This window comes from Peromyscus californicus, unplaced genomic scaffold (assembly GCF_007827085.1).
Source record: "Peromyscus californicus insignis strain IS unplaced genomic scaffold, ASM782708v3 Scaffold_4__1_contigs__length_199733344, whole genome shotgun sequence".
Classification (NCBI taxonomy): domain Eukaryota; kingdom Metazoa; phylum Chordata; class Mammalia; order Rodentia; family Cricetidae; genus Peromyscus; species Peromyscus californicus.
Window position 1 is genome coordinate 63,886,694 of NW_026294562.1, and position 17,667 is coordinate 63,904,360.

General features: G+C 48.0%; 1 long non-coding RNA gene across 2 annotated transcripts; it reads right to left on the reverse strand.

Moving 5' to 3' along the window:
* Window positions 1–2,200: 2,200 nt before the first annotated feature.
* LOC128094890 (uncharacterized) lies at window positions 2,201–17,417 on the reverse strand. Of its 2 annotated transcripts, XR_008213102.1 has the most exons (4): window positions 17,195–17,417; window positions 10,916–13,996; window positions 4,935–5,003; window positions 2,201–3,266 (listed from the first exon to the last, which is right to left on the reverse strand). It is a non-coding gene; the product is annotated as an uncharacterized LOC128094890 (long non-coding RNA). The 2 variants fall into 2 exon arrangements; XR_008213101.1 differs by having other exon boundaries at window positions 2,201–5,003.
* Window positions 17,418–17,667: the final 250 nt, after the last annotated feature.

Below are 17,667 nucleotides of genomic sequence, written 5' to 3' on the forward strand. Positions count from 1 at the left end.
CAAATGCTTTCCAATTGGATGTAAGGCGGACTCCACAGCAGGAAACTCAAGTTTGGTGCTGCAAATGAGGACAAAAGCCTAGGGCTGGGCATGTCGAATTGGCTTTGTGAAGAAGCCCCTACTGTTGTCTTATTAAATGATAAGATGTCCCTATCAATTTGTCTTCTACATATTTCAGTTTATACCCATCGATTACTGTTGCTGTTAGCTTTGGTCAGGGACGTTTCTTTTTTTTTTTTTCTTTTTTCTTTTAGTGGGCAGTGGTTACTGAGGAGACTCTTAGTCAGTGAAACAACTGAGAATAAATGATTATTACCATGTCGTGGCAGCCCAATGCTCAGTTCTAAATAGGAGAAAAGAGTCATACCTTTGTATCATCCCCTCCAAGGCTCAGGGAACATTGTGAAAGAGGAGATAGAATTTAAGAGCTAGTTGAAGGGGTAGAGTGCTGCACAGCTGCTTTCTCCGGGTTGAATATGATCGTTGCCATCGTGAATCAGAACAACGGTGGCCACTCACACAAGACACTCGCAAGAGTGAATTCTGTAATATTCCCCTGTGAAAGGAGGGAAAGACTCACCAGACCTCCCCAAGGATATATAAGTCCTTACCGGTTTCTGCTTCTGTAAGTAACCCTTTACACTGCAGATAACCCCCAGCTAACTCATGAATTCACCAAATGGACTGTGATGGGTGTCATTTGTCTGGGCTTCTGTTGCTCTTTTATCTGGGGTGAATAGAAATAGATTCCCAAGAAAAAGTGACATACCATGTGGGAGGTGCTTTGCTCTCTGAAGGTTCATTCTGAAGTGTCACCAGTGTGTAGACAGATGTGTGTGGGTGCATTGCTCATGGACATACAGAGGGAAGCGGGTGACTCAGTGTGTGGTGAAACCAGAACTTTGGCCTATGGAGTAGGAGCCTCTGGGCTGAGATAATGCAGCTTCATTTGAGATTGGAAGGTAGGCACTGAGAGATCTGCTGCTTTGTCCCACTTAGGACCAGGGCTCTTTGCCATAGCCCTCCCATCAGCCCATCTGCAGAGAATAGCGTTGAGTGTTCCCAACCCTCTTAGAGCAGTCCTGGGCATGTCTCTAGCTTCACAGTATCCCAACACAGCCCTGGAATGGGCCTGCTCATGGCCCCATCCCTCTCCCAGAAGTTGAAGATGATAATGTTTGTTCCTTCCTTGGAGTCCGGGCCTGTCTGACCCTAGGACTTAATATGGCCTGTTTCTTCCCTTGTCACTCTGCTGGCCATGGCTAAAGACAAAACCATATAACTGAGCTACCCATTCAGACAATCAGAACCCAGCCCTCACTGCCAGTTAAGGTGGAGGCCAAAGGCCAGAAAGAAAGGGTGGGTGCCCTTCTTGTGCTCAGAAGGAAGTCACCCTGTAGCTAAACATGAAGCAGTCCTGCAGCCTACACCACCTTACCCCACTAACAAATAAGGACCAGTATATGTACCCACCAATCACCAGCCTGAGAAAGAGAAGCCATGCCCACCTCATGCATCTGGGAAGCTCTTAGAAAGAACCACTAGCAAAAGCTTCAGGGCATTGACTCTTAAGCAACTGCCCTTATCAAGTGCAGGTGTGAAGCCAAGCACCTCCTCTAAAGAACAAAGAGACCTCATGCACAGAAGGACAAGCCCCCATTGGAGACATGAGAAAAACTGAGAGCTTGGGTAAGACTTGCAGATGCATCTGGATCTCCCCAAAGTCAGAGCCACGTTTCCTACTGGACTTGTAAGGGGCACAGAGTTGTGATGAGTGGTAGAGGTTTTAGGTAGGAATTTGTGGCTACAACAAGAAGTGAGAATGGACATTCCTTCTAAGTGTTGGTGTCTGTGGCTCTGTGAAGCACCTTCCTGCTCTCAAACACGAAAGTGGGGGCCATGAGACAGCTCAGCTGGTAAAGGCACCAAGTCTGACAACCTGAATTTGATCCCTGGAATCCATGCGATTGAAGGAGAAAATCAACTTCCCCAAGCTGTCCTCTGACCACATGAGTATTGTTGGCAAGCTTGTGTATGCACACAAACACACAGTAAATAAATAAATGTAATTTTTAAGTGACTATTTACTTCAACACAGTCAGTTAGTCTATTTCAATGACTCAGTAGCATACAAACTGTTTTCAGCCATAATGCAATTAGTTTGAAGTAAAAACAAGATTTTACAGATAACTCATGAAAATAACCTTTACAAATCATCATTTATTTGGAAAAATAAAACAGACAGTTCTAAATGGCACACAAATTAAGGAATGATGCAAAATAAACATTAGAAATCCTTAAAACTGGTAAACTGGGTGTTGTGGCTTACACTTGAAATCCTAGCACTCAAGAGGGTGAAGCAGGAGGATTACCATGAATTTGAAACCATCGTGGGACACATAGTGAGATCTTGTCTCAACCAATAAGCAAACAAACTAACTAACTAACAACAAGACACATCAAATGAGCTGAAATTCAATTGCCATTACAGTCTGAAGTGTTGAGAGGTGAGTTTAACGGTGATCAAGGGAACTGGAGCCGTGGTTCGGTGGTTAAGAGTATTTGTTTTTGCAGAGGAGCTGACTTTGGTTTTCAGCACACACATGGTGGCTCACAGGCATCTGTAACTCCAGTTCCAGGGGATCTGATATCCTCTTCTAATTTCTTTGGACAACAGGCATGCATGTAGTGCACATACATATATGCAGGCAAAACACTCATATATAAAAATAAAATGAATAAATCTTAAAAAGTAATAATAACAATAAACCCCAATGACCAAGAATGAGGGCCCTGCTTTCAAGAGTAATTAATGAGGGACCAGGTTTGTTTCCCTGGAGTGGGGTCCTGATAGGAGGATGGGTCCAACCCTCTCTGTGTATCTTGTCCCTCCACCACATCAGGACACATCTGGAGGCTCTTGCCAGATGCCAGCACCATTCTTCTGAACTTTCCAGGCTCAAGACTGAGGAATATTTTTTACCTTTATAAATTACCCAGCCTGAGGTATTCTGTTATCATTACATAGACTAAAGTAATGGTACCTGGAAACTGTAGCCTTAAGAGAAGGAAAGAATGAAAATCAATGAGCTAAATATCCAACCTCAATGAGAGGAAGAAGAGGAGGCTAAGGGCAATGTCACTGGGAGAAAAAAGATAAAGGCATGAGCTAAAATTAGTCATCAAATAAGGCCCAATCCAGAAGCCCCAGGAAAGAGAGTTGACTGAAGTGTCGTCCACAGCGCTCATGAGAGGGAAGGCCGTGACTGCTAGGACGAAAATGAGGAAGTCAGCTGATGTGTACAGCAGTTTTAAAGGATAAAAAGACCACAAACCAGTCAATTTGAAGTCTCCTTCAAAATGAACGAGATGTTCAAGTATGGAAAGCAAATCACTTCCTAGAAAATAATGACTTAAATATTGATTCAAGAGGAGAGGGTTGACCTGAGAGTTCTATAGCCATTATTATCTCCGCATAAGAAAACCCAGCTGACAATTGCAGAACACCGCTAAGTGCCAAGGTCGAGAAGCATCAGGTGCAAGGGCTTTGCCTCCCTCTGCTCACCAAAAAGCAGGGCCCAGGTTTACAGATCAAAGGGACCTGCCACCACCCCTGTCCCTGGGAGGTGAAAGCTGACAACATACTCCCTGAAGCCTCCAGGGAGACCTGGAGGGGTTCGTGCTGACTGGCTTTAACATGGCTGAGAGAACATCCATTTTTATCCGTTGCTAGGCACTTGTCTTGCCCGACAGCACCCACTCTAGAGACCCTGAGTGTTCCTTGCCTTGTCACCTCTCCCAGGCTCGCAGATCTTTACTGAGGAAGCTACACAAGCTGCAATACAAGGCCCATCCTGAAAGCTGTGTATTTCCTAGTGTGTCTGTGTGCTCACGAAACACACACGTCACTAAGCTTCTGTGCACTTTTCTCTGGTTCAGCTGTCTTTTGTCACAGGGTCCCTTCCAGCTAGGAACCTGTAGGAGGTGTTATTTGTCTCACACAGGTTGCAGAGACGTGTTATACCAAGTTTGCAAGGAACAAAATATTCCAGTTTGAAACAGACACTTCCTGAGAGAAAAGCGAAAAAACTCCCCCAAACTACCCTGAGGCCACAACATTTAAAAGAAACTGAGTGAAGGCAGGACCAGAAAGGACAGTCTACTCTAGTTCCATGTTTATTATTAACACACTTGGTCCACAGTGGATAGTTTTCAATGTGATAATGTTCATGTCCAAAGTGGGGGATTATGAGAAAAGGAAGAGGCAAAGGCTGGGAACTGTCTGCCCTTCCTGTGTCCAAACTCTGAGACCTCTCTGTAACCGCACATTCCCCCATAGGAGACCCTGGCTAGGGAGGCTACTTCTGCACCCCTCCTCTGAGTGAGGTAGAGTCTGCCTTGCTGGGCCTAGTGATGCACCCATCAAGTAGAAAGCCAATGGCCTCACTGGCATTGACTGGGTCCTGTGTTCTCCAGCATGCCAGAGATGACATCTTGGCCTCCCTCCCTTGCTCCCGAGAGCAGCAGCCAGTGCATTTGAAAGCTGGGCTGTCAGTGTGGGAATGCTGAGCTTGCTCAAGAAATAGCTAAATTAATTTCCAGGACCTCAGAGTGGGCTCTGGATAGCGCTGATTTCATGATGATCATGGAATCAGATCAAGGAGCCCATTTAGTGTAAGGAGAGCTCCAATTTTACCAGACAGAATTGGATCTGAAGCCTAGAGTCCTGGCTGCTGAGGTTACAGCTGAGTGAACTGGTGGGCCCGCTGTTCCCAGCCTGCCTGGCAGGTAACACAGACCCAGTTCTGGCCGAGACGTACTCCCTTCTGAAGGAAAATACATGCTGTTCTGGACAGTGCATCCCTCACCCTACTCACGGGCTTCCGCAGACACCCACACTGCTGACACAGATGTCTGTCCCCAGAAAGACCCACCTGGGTACTTGGAGGAGGCTCCTGAGGTATCCTTCCAATCTTGAGTGAAGATCCTGAATGCGGTCCTTCCTGAGCAAAAGGGAGAGAAAGCCAGCGGGAGTCAGTTCACTCACCCTCATCTAGGGATTGTCCCCTCCCGGCTTCCGTGGGGTCCTGTTGGTGTTCCTATGCAGTCAGGCCTCTGTGGAGTGGAAGCTGTGGCCAGTCACCCAGAGGGTCACTTACCCTGGAAGAAACAAAGCCCAGGATACACCTCTGGGGCTACAGGAGGGACCGGGAGCTGAGTGGTAAGTTAGGTGGCAAGCATCTGTTTGTATGAACCATCTTACCTCTGGTATGCCATGGCCCATCTTACAAGGTTTCCCAGAAGGCAGGCAAGGGTGGCACAGTGGGTGCTGAAGGGGTTTCCATGCACAATGGCATTGTCTAGCCTCAAAGACTACAGGCATGACAGCCGAGCATAACTCTGCTGAAGGTGTCTAGCAATCGCCACCTCCAAGAGGGGCAAGCACACTGGTGTCTGTATCCAGGAGTCTGTGAGGAGGAAATGGGCCATGGAAGGGTCTATCTCCAGTGCAGAATGCCAAGTTGTTTACATAGCTCCCTCCTTGGTGAGGCAGAGACAATGCTGCACTTCATATACGGTTCCCTTGATCTTGACTTTGAGAAGTGGCCCTGTCAGTGAGCTCCTGGCCCATACCAACATTCTGCCAGAACCCATGGGGGCTCATGGAACTGCTGACAGGAGCTTTGGGTCCTGTTGCTGTCGCTTCTGGCTGGGATCCCATAGGAGTGTGGAAAGAGGGCAAGCTGCTGGCAGCCCTGAGTCCCTATCTTTCCTCCTGCCACCTCAGGACACCCTGGAGATTCATCTTGGGATGTTCGTAAGTCCCAGCCTTTTACACAGGACCCTATCCACAGCAGGGACTCTAGTATGAGGTAACCCAATGTAACCAGGAACACAGACAGGGTGGCTAGGACTACCGACCCCCCTTCTCCTACCCTCAAGTGTGCTGGCACCTGTTAATGACCTCATTTCCCCTACCCTCAGGTGTGCTGGCACCTGCTAATGACTCCATTTCCCCTACCCTCAAGTGTGCTGGCAGCTGCTAGTGACTTTCTTCCTCTACCCTCAAGTGTGCTGGCACCTGCTAGTGACTTTCTTCCTCTACCCTCAGGTGTGCTGGCAGCTGCTAGTATTCCGGGAAGTTCCAGGAGCTCCAGGAGGGTAAGGACTGTCTGCACACCTGAGATTCCTGAGAGATCCAGGCAAGCTGTGCCCTGAACACCATCCCTGCATACCTGGCCCATGGTAGATCTAGCCAGCTCATCAAAAGCCCCTAGTGCAGGCCAGCTGGCCCTGCCTTTCTAGCCTGGCCTGGAAGGCAATGACCAAGTCACTGTGAGCAGGTGCCTCGGCAGGGATCTGCAGTTAGTAATCTCTGTTTACTCCTTGAAATGCTGTTGGCATCACTGTGAGCTTTTGCATCAGATGTGCAGGGTTGTCAGGTTGTGTCCAGAGTTAGTTCCTATTGGAGGGAGGCACCCTTAGACACTGGGCCTCAGGGTCCCCACCTAGCACATCCAGGTACCTCTCTGTGGGCTTTCAGAGCCGTCCTGCCTTGAGATTTTGGACCTTCCTTCTGAAAAGGACTTATTCCCAGTCTAAACCCAGCTCTATATACAGGCCCCAGACACTGTTCGTAGAGGCAGCCAGATGGGACACATACACCCTCCTGCCTTAGAGGGACTTCCTTTTGTGTGCTACCAAGTTTTGAAATAATAAGACTTCTGCTTCAAAAGTAATGCCACCTCATGGCTGGAAATAAACCAGGTGTGATGGCACACCTTTAATCCCAGTACTGGGAGGCAGAGGCAGATAGAGCTCTGTGAGTTCAAGGACAGCCTGATCTACATAGCAAGCTCCAGATCAGCCAAGGCTACATAGTGAGACCCTGTCTCAAAATACAAATAAATAAATAAGCTGGAAATAACTAAGTAGAAGGAAGGACAGACTACCTGGTGATGGCTGTCCATTGGGCAGAGCCCTCTTCTAGGGTTCTATGTTCAACTGCCCTTCTAGCCAGAGGCCAAAGCATCTAGGGATAGCATTTACAGATTACACTTGTTTTCCTTGTTAAAAAACAAGTAAAGATAAAGTGATCTTGGGAATTGATTACAAAACAACCCTGTTTGTGTATTACGTGTAAGGCCTACATTCAAAGAGATTCAGAACATATGAGAAATATACACCAGAGAAACACACTGAGGAAGCAGGTGTGTGTCTTAGGTTTTTTTTTTTTTATTGCTGTGATAAGATATTATGACTAAAGCAACTTACAGAAGAAAGAGTTTATTAGGAGCTTACAGTTTCAGAGAGTGAGAGTCCATGACCATCATGGCAGGAAGCATGGCAGCAGACAGACAGGCATGGTTCTGAAGCAGTAGCTGAGAGCTTGCATCTTGAGACACAGGAGAAAGCTAGCTGCGAATGAATGGTGTGGGTTTTTAAAACCTTAAAGCTCGTCGGGCGGTGGTGGCGCACGCCTTTAATCCCAGCACTCAGGAGGCAGAGGCAGGCGGATCTCTGTGAGTTCGAGGCCAGCCTGGTCTCCAAAGCGAGTACCAGGAAAGGCGCAAAGCTACACAGAGAAACCCTGTCTCGAAAAACAAAAAAAAAAAAAAAAAAAAAAAACCTTAAAGCTCATCCCAGGAACACACCTCCTCCAAGGCAGCCTGAATATGAAAGTATTTGACCTCAGGGGGAGGCACTGGACAAGCCTATTCCTGGGGTATGGATTAGAAGCCAAGGCTTGCCTGCCTAAGAATGGGGAGAGTGGCAGAAGATGGCCTAGGTGTTTGAAGGTAGAGAGAGAAGAAGAAGGCCATATTAAGGTCACTCCTCAAATCTCACTTCCCCAGAAATGCCAGCTGACCCTTTGCCCCCAGATTATGATGTCCTGCTACAAGTCCATCCAGCATTATCTTTTCCTAACTGGCATGGAACCCTGCTTTTAAGCCATCTTCATGCTTGTGTAATTGCCCCCTGGTTCCTGAGTCCCCTGAGAGCAGGGACATACCTATCCTGTTCTCAGCGTCTCTCCACAGTATAATGGCCCTCCTTATTTGCTGAGTGACCCTTGCAGGAGCAGGATTGGGGTGTGAGGCTCAGTGCCATTTCTCAGTCCCAGCAGGTCGAATCTTAAAGTCTTGTTTGCTTGTTTTGTTTTACAGAGTTTCTCTATGTTAACAGCCCTGGCTGTCCTGGAACTTGCTCTGTAGACCAGGCTGGCCTCAAACTCAGAGATCTGCCTGCCTCTGCCTCCTAGTGCTGGGATTCAAGGTGTGCACCACCAGCCGCCCAGCCTAAGCCCAGGGTCTTATTAAATTGGAGGACAAGAGGATGGCTATGGAGGCCGGTGGTTCTTTTAGAGCCAGGACCATAGCTAGAACCTGTGCTGGGCCACGTGGTTGTTCAGAAGAAAGGAACTAGGAACCAGTCGCTGACAATTGTCCTAGAACTTGAAAATCCTGAAAACACTTGGGGGTAGTTATACAGCGAGGAGGGGGTCAGCAGGTACATGAGCATCCTCAAGCCAAAAGCTTCCCCAGTCCCTGAAATGAGAGCCAGGTGATAAATAGTGCCGGCTGAAAGACCCTTGAGGCACAGAAAATTCAGGAGTCAGAAACACATTTTGTTCTGGAAAGCATGCTGAGAAGTTAACACCTTCTCCTGAAGGTCCAGCAGTGCACAGGCTCTGAGCTAGCCACAAGGGAGGCCTGGGCAGAGGCGAGCATGCCCAGTGGGCACCTGCTTCCCTCTCTTGATCGATAATTGGGTCAGCGCTCACTGTGGCTCTAGCAGCTATTTTTAAACCCTTCTTTATATAAATTCTGAGACGCATTTTGCAGAAAAGAGCTGGCGCATCCGAATGAATTTTCGAGATGAGATGACCACTTCCAGCTGGGGCCAGAGGTCATTTCATTTAAGGGAAATGCTCTGCTTTCAGGAGAGGCAGCCAGACCTAAGTCAAGTACAACCTCCTTTTTTTTTTTTTAAATCTGAGACAGGGTCTCACTATATAGCCCTAGCTGCCCTGGAACTTGCTATAGAAACCAAGCTGGCCTCAAGCTAACAGGAATCTACCTGCCTCTGCCTCCTAAATGCTGGGATTAAAAGTGTGGAGTATCATGCCTGGCTCAAGTGCAACCTCTTAAGAACTTGCTGTAGAGCTTAGGTGAGTGGCTGTGCTCAGGCCGTAAACTCGGCGATACCAATAGGGGTTTGAGACAGATCTGTGCGCCTATGGAGTGAGCTCAAGGCTACCAGACAGGTGGGCAGAGATGCTGCCTCCCACTCTTGACCTCCTATGAGAAGGCTGCCACAAACGTGCCAGCCTAGCTCCCAGGACACACCCTGCCTGATGGTAGGGGCACACCTGACTGGGAGCTCCTATGGTACTAGTTTGTTCTCTCATATGGACTTGCAAGAATTTAAATCCACAGCCCTAGAAGCCAAGTGTGTCCAAGACAGAGTGCCTGGGCGAAGCCTGGACCACTAGCCCTGCTTTGAGGCTGCATCCTGTCCTTACCCATTTCTTCTGGTAATCTGGGCGGAACACTGAACTACCTGCACTTAGCCAATATGGGGAAGAGTAGCCCTGACTAAAGATGCTGGACATGACAATTTTTCTAGGAACCAAGCTTCATTTTCAACACGGTTACTCTTAGTGTGCTTGACAAGCTGCTCTTGTCACCAGTGGAATAACTACAAACATGTGGTTCATGCCAGAGAGAAAGCACCCTGGGGTCACTTTGACAGTAGGAGAGCTCTCTATAACTCATCTTCCACCTCTCTGGAAGTCTGACTGATCCCCCCATTCTATGACTGCCCAATGCCTGAGCCTCAGGACACAGAAGAATGAAGAAGGATGGGACATTCATGTGCCCTGTAATGTGTGGATTCCCCAGCACACACACACACACACACACACACACACACACACACACACACACACACACACCCCAAGCTTGAGACAGGGCAAATAGTCCCAAGTCCTGAGCCTCAAGATGCTGTGGATATCGATCACTCTGTATGCTGTGAATGTGTTGCTCTGATTTGGTTGATAAGTAAAACATTGATTGGCCAGTAGCCAGGCAGGAAGTATAGTATAGATGGGACAAGCAGAGAGGAGACAATTCTGAGAAGAGAAAGGCTGAGTCAGGAGTCACCAGCCAGAGACAGAGGAAGCATGATGTGAAAGTACCAGTAAGCCACAAGCCACGTGGCAACTTATAGATTGATAGAAATGGGTTAATTTAAGAAATAAGAACTGGATAGCATGGAGCCTGCCACAGCCAAACAGTTTATAAGTAATATAAGTCTCTGTGTGTTTACTTGGGTCTGAGTGGCTGCGGGCCCGGGTGGGACTGGAGAAAACTCCAGCTACATCAAGACACAGAAGAATGGAGAGGGAGAGGACTATGATATTTGAGCCCCCCCCAACCCATGTACCAATTGCAGCTGCATGGTTGGCTTTAGTAGGATGGTTGATATCCCCCAACTCCCATGCCTGCCATATACTCACCCAAACTTGTCATTATGTGGGATCCCAGTGTCATTTAAATGGACCCCAAACCACTTGAAAGCTGCTGGGCTCCCACTATCTGCATTCTGGAAGATTCCCTGAACATCCCTTCCCTACTGATGGGAGGCTGATTGATAGGACTGCCTGAGACGGCTGTCAGTGTGCAGAACCAGACTATCAGAATCTGCTGCCTGGGCCCAGTGCAGAGTGAGTGTGGAATGCCTTGTGGTCTTCATGCTTTGGGGGCAAATGGCCCACGGAGGAATGTGATGGGAAACATGAGTACTGGGTGATGAGGCTGTGGGGACTAATAGCAGGCCAAGGCAGCATGCAGCATGCACCTTCCCTGGCTCCTGAAGCACAGCATGCAGAGTGGCAAAGGATATTACATACTTCATCCTGGGGTCAAGTTCTCTCCTGGCCTTCCTGCTGGTCCCTTGGTCTTGTGGTTCTTTCAGTTCTCAGCCTCCTGATTTCCAGACTCAGAGGCCCCTGGGGACACATTTGCTGATCTCACAGAGGGAGAGGGAATGGTTCTTTGAAGCAGTGTCAAGGCAGATGGGGCTTCCTGCCATTAACATGAAAGCCTGTGGTTACATCATGAAGATGCTCTCAGAGCCTATAGTCCAAAAGGATTCATGCTGACTGTGACCCAGTTTCTTCTCCCAGCCTGCCACATGGAGCCTGGATCTAGACTATGTTGAGTCTAATCATCCTGGACTGGCTTGTGTTCACAGTGGACTAGGTCAGGGTCCTCCTTTCCTGAGCCCATCCCATTGTGGGCATGGCATCCTTCTCTGGGCAGGCAGCTCTAGGCTATATAAGAAATCTAGCTAAGTGTGAGCCTGTAAGTCAGCTAGCAAGTAGCATCCTCCATGGTTTCTGCTGTACTTCCTTGGCTGTGAGCAAATTCTCTTAGGTTGCTTTTGGTTGAGTGTTTTATCACAGCAACAAAGAAGAATGCTTTGCATCTCGGACATTTACAATGCTTAAACATCTTGGGCTTGGAAGATGACTCAGCCAGTAAAGACTTGGCTGCACAAGGATGGGGACCTGACTCTGGATCCCCAGCACGTGCATAAAAGTTGGGCTGAGCAACACACTTCTGTAACCCCAGCACTAGGGTAAGGGTGGGAACACAGAGACAGGTGGAGCTCCAGTGCCCATTGGCCAGCTAGCCTACCCAATTTGTGAGCTCGGGTTCAGTGAGGAACCCTATATCAAGAATTAATGTGGAGAATGTTCACCTCTGGCCCTCCACGCATGTATGTAATGTGCATGCACACACATAGACACACATACACACAGATGTTTATACATCTCTCCCCTCAACTCAACTTCCTTCAAATATATCTTTTCTTCTTGCCTGTGTGGACCATACCCCCTTGTGACTGCCAAAATGCCCCAGTTGCATTGAATCTCTTCAACACTATGTGGGGTAGTTGTCAGTTTACTGCCCCTCCCAGAGAAGGAGGCTTAGGATGGAGGGGAGTCAATGGAGATGCTGGGTGGCTCTGGAGGAGAACTGCAGTACCAATGGCTCTTCTAAGGGAACATGATGTCCCCACTGTCAGAGGGGGTGGCAAGTGTCCAAGAAGTCAAGAGAAATGGGTGAAGTACTTATCTCCACCCATGGAGGTGGTTCCTCCCCCACCTGAAGCCAGGAAGCCCAGGTATTAGGATGTCCCATGTCACTGACCTCTGAGCAATACTGTCATTCAAGCTATGTGTTTGGGTTACTGTAGACAGGACACAGGGCTTTGGATATTGAGTTACATTCCTATCCCAAATATGCCTAACAGTTATTAGAACTCAAGGGCTCACTGAAAGCAAACCAGTCGGGCACAGTTAGTGCTTACTGTGTCCAAAGAAAACTCCACATGGGGGAGGAACTGGCACGGACCACGGATGCCATCCCTGTGAAACTTCCAGACCTGGGAACATGAGACACAAAGTAGATTCGTTGCTGCCCAGAGCTGTTCTTGGGGGTGATGTTAAATGTTCTACAAATGGCTGTGGTGGTGTTGGTATTGGTGAATTTCTTCAAACCACCAGACTCCACACCATGGGTGGGTGGGCTGCGTGGGATGTGAATGCTATCTCAACAGAGTTGTTTTTAAGAGGTAACACTGAAGGAAGACTTTTCCCAGACAAGTCCCAACACAGTTGAGAGAAAGCTTTAGACCCCACCAGGATCAGGCTGCCTTCAAGGCTGGAGGGTGACTGCTCTGATGGGGGTACCCAGAGACTACTGATCTGGGGCACGCCCCCTCTTTCCATGCTGTTGAGATTCTGGGTCAGCCTCACCTCTAACAAACCCCCTTGTAATTCTCACCCAGTGTTACCCCCAGGAAGCCATCACCTCTGAGTCTTCATCTCTCCTTCTCACCCCTCTTCCCACAAAACTTGTGGTTCCCAGACACGACATAGAGTAGGGATGACAGACAGATTCTTAGAACTCTCACAAGACAGAGGCCACACCGAGTCTGTGGCAAGGACCTCTGTTAACCCTCAACTGTTAGAAGAAAGAGGCATCAATCAGTAACAACTCTGAGGGGTCCAGATTTCCATCTAGACACATAGCCTGCACCATATTCACTCACGGAAGATTCTTTCTGATGTTCTCTGTCACTTCCTCTCTTGGACTCTGGAGTACTCAGAGTCTTCAAAAGCAGGGTCCCTGGGTCCCTAGGACACCACCATGGGTAGAGATAAGCACTTCACCCATTTCTTTTGCCAGCTATGAGGGGGTTTCCTATGGAGAGGATCCAGCCCCTCTAGCCACTGCCTGGACCACTCAGGGCCTATGGACTCTGTAGCACACCCTTCTAAAGGGGGTCTGGTCCAGATGCAGTTCTAGAAACAGTGTTCAGCTCCTTCTCATGCTGACCATGGCCTTAGCCACCAATGAGTTGCATGCCAGCCTCAGGCCTGCTTCCCTGGCTCCCTTTACAGAGTGACAGGAGAGGCCACAGTCATGCAGGGCTATCAGCTGCATTCTTGGTGGGCTTGGCACTCTGTTTTCCGTAAGGAACTTGGGGCAGCACCTTGAGCTCTCTCACAGCAGTCACTGGGGCTGATGGATCCATCCTGAGCAGAAGCAGACGCGGCTTCTAGTTCCCTCCTTTTCAAAGTTCAGGGAGGATGCGATGCTGATGCAACATTTCTTCTATAGCTCGAGTTTGTTCATCCAAGGGCAGGGTGTCCCCATTGTAATTAGGTGGCTCATATTTAATTTGGCAAAGATATTAAAAATCATCCCGGAGGAGGCCCCTGGAACACAGGGCTGAGGAAGAAAGGCTCCTGTGGAAACCCTAAGAAAGAGGGCATCTAATGAACCTCAGCAACAAGGTATGTGGTGCCCTGAAATCCGGCTTTCAATTGCCTTTTGCGGTGATGGGTCTGTGATGTGCAGAGGCCCATCCCTCTGTTCTCAGAAAGGGCTTCTGAAGGTTATCCGGGCTGTCACAGGCTCTGAAAAGCAACAAGCTTTGAAAGTCAGTAACAGCTCCAAGGTCCACCCAGCATAGCATTCCCTCTCCATCAAGGATTGTCCAAACCTTTTGAGTGTACTTGTGTGACTGTTTACCACTCCTACCAAGCCTCTACTTGAGGACACACTCCTCTCACTGTTGCATTTACCTATAGCACATCATACCTATCCCAGCCCACCTCCCTAATGAAATCTTTACCACCCAGAAGGAAGGAACAGCCCATTAATCAAGGATAATAACAGCTATCCCTTCTGGTGATCTATGTGAGCCCCTAAGTATTTTCTAAGTCCAGTCTGAAGGCAGTCCTCCTGCGCTGAACTGTATAAAATAAGAGAAAGCACCAGGCATGGTGGCACATGCTTTTAATCCCAGCACTTGAGAGACAGAGGCAGGTGGATTGCTGTGAGTTTAAGGCCAGCTTGCTCTACATGGAGAGCTCCAGGCCGCCAAGAGCTACACAGTGAGACTGTGTTTCAATAAATAAATATGAGAAAGTGGGCTGAGCACAAATGTTTACCATTCTGTTTCCTGACAGGGTGCAGTATGATCAGTTGCTTTGAACTCCTACAGCCAGGACTTTCCCATCATGGTGGACTATACCCTCAAACTGTGAGACAAACAAACCAAACTATAAATCTCTTTCTCCCTCAAGTTGCTTTTGTTAGGGTATTCTATTACAGGAAAAGCAATTAAAATGGAAAGGTGGCATTAAGAAGTGGAACTGCTGGAGCTGGAGAGATGGCTCAGCGGTTAAGAGCACCGACTGTTCTTCCAGAGGACCTGGGTTCAGTTCCTAGCACCCACACAGTTCCAGGTGATCCAATGCCTTTTTCTTCCCTCTGCAGTACCAAGCATGCACAGGTACCAGGCATACACAGACATGCGTGCAGGCAAAACATCCATATACATAGAAATAAATTAACCTTTAAAAGAAATCTTTTTAAGGTGATTTGATGGGTGCATTGCATCCATTTAATAAAATAAAAGCAATAGCTTCCACATTAGAGCCTAGGACCTCCATAGTCACAGCCCCTCACTCCCAGGCTTATAGTAGCAAGCATTCCTTTCCTTCTGTGGAGTGGGCATTCAATCTAACAGAAACTAGTTGGTTGCACTCTTATCAGCCATGCCACTCTTGTGCCAATGGGCATATCTTGACTGGCATGTGGGTAACAACGTGCAGAATCTATAAGTGATAAAAACTACCTGTGACAACTCTCTCCCAGTAGCACAGCACATAGCACCCTCTGGTACTATCAATACAAGCCAGTAGAGAGAGAGAGATTCCAACTAAGTCAGCCTGCTTTCTACATGTCCTACAACCAAAATATATGATACTTTGGGCAGTAGGCACTTATATGTTCAGTTCTGGCATGCAACCAACATAAGTGGCAATCGCCTGTATTATGTGTGAGCCCCCCCTCCACGCCACCGCCAAGAACTCATAGAAAGGAGGCCCATCTCCAACACTGGGAATTTCATCTAGTCAACTTAATAACTTCCGAGGTCTTTTTTTCTTCCAATGTAGGTAGCATTCAAACTCTTAAATTGCTATTTTAGCAATTTATCCTTCCTTCCAACTAATGCAGTCCTTTTAAGGTTGTAAGGTGGGTAGAAATGACGTTTGATTTAGTGGTCCTCCACCCAGTTCTGCAAATTTGTGTTGGTGAAATGAGTGCCCCTGTGGCTGTCCATTCTCTGGTGTGTCCACACATAACACTGAGTTGGGTGAGGGCCTTGATGGTAGCCTTACCTGCTGTTTGCTTGTATGTAATGCTTGCAAGAGGCCCGTGGCAGTGTCCATACAGGTGAGGGCGTATTTGAATCCCTCAGTGACACGCATAGGTATTCCTATGCAGCCTATTTGTTAATCCCACATAAAACAGGTATATTTATACACTTACTCCACTACAGTATTCACCCACCAATCATCTGAGAGGACTCAATGAGCTATTGGTTGTCACATGAAAAGTATCAGGAACTGATCCCTGGTGGACTCTGTTATATACCCCCTTCCACATCTGTTATCCCCACAGTGGCTAACACAGCATCTGCCAGATCTCCTTTTTCCACTGGGCAATCCATAAAGCCAGACCTCTACATATAGCCTAATCATCAGTAAAGATTATCGTGGGTCAGTTTTCATTCATGCTGCTCTAACCTCAGTCCACTGGGTATCCCCACCCCCTCTTTCTTGGCCTCATGATGTCTGTGCTGATTTGTATTGCTGAACATCACAGTCACTCTTCTACTGCTGTAAAGAAGCACCGTGACCAAGGCAATTCTTATGAAAGAAAACGTTTAACTGGGGGCTTGCTTATAGCTTCAGAGGCTTAGTCCATTATCATCATGGCGGCAGTGTGGCAGCAAGTAGGCAGGTGCTGGAGAAGTAGCTGAGAGTTACATCCTGATCTGTAGGCAGGAGAGAGAGAGAAAGAAAGAGAGAGAGAGAGAGAGAGAGAGAGAGAGAGAGAGAGAGGAAGGGAGAGAGAGACAGAGACAGAGACAGAGAGACAGAGAGAGACAGAGAGACAGAGAGAGACAGAGAGACAGAGAAAGAGACTGGGCCTGGGCCTGGGCCTGGTGTGGGCTTTTGAAACCTCAAATTCCACCCCTAATGACATATTTCTTCCAACAAGGCCACACCTTCTAATCCTTCTCAAATAGTGCCCCTTTTGATGACTAAGTAGTCAGACATATGAGCATGGGGGTGGGGCATCCATATTTAAATCAACACTTTTACCGTTACTAAAGTGGGATAATGGATGCGATTGTCTTACATACTGTTAGCAATCGCTCTTCTGGTTCTCTGCTGAGCTTCTCTCCCTCTCCATGGCGGAGACTAAAGCCCTATTAGAACCACCTGCTTAGGCTGCTTCTTCCACAGCCCCCATAACCTTCCAGGTTCCTCATGACTTCTAGTACAAAGGGATGGATGCATTGAAGCAAACAGCTTGTTAGGCTGTCCTACAGGGATCTGACTTGCTCAAAAGCCTCTTAAGATTTTCTGTCCCAATCCCACAAGGAGCCAGCCCCTTTTGATCAAGTTACACACATGGCAGACAACTTGAGCAAGGCGGGGTGCAAAACCCAACACTCCAAGATCCAACACTCCTAGATCCCTGCCCCCAAACATCTGCAGCTGTTTCGCATTCACATGCACAGGGTATTCACTAACCTTCTCAGTAGCATACGTGTCTCACTCAACCATAGAACTCCCCCGAACTCTGCAGCTGGACTCAACCCTTGCACTTTGTCCACACTGATTTCCATCCTCCTTCTCTCAGATGTGTCTGCCCTTCCTCCAGGGCTTCCTGACTCCGTAAGACACTCAGAAGTGAGCATTACATCATTTCTGTAATGAAGGCTTTTAATAGAAGATGTGCAGGATGACAAAGCAAGGTTCTAAGCCACCATCCTGTGACAAATAGCAGGACTGTGAAGGTCACCTTGGGGCAAGACTCTAAGGTGAACTGTTGCCTATGTCGGGTGAGCGGGAATTGGTCCTGGGACTCAGTGCTACGGGAATATTAAAGAAAGCATAGGTGAGGCTCAGCACAGTAGGGAAAGGTCCCACCACATATCAGTTGTTTCCTCAAAAGAACAATGTTGGACACAGTTGTCATAGATGGAGGGACGTCCTTAATTAGC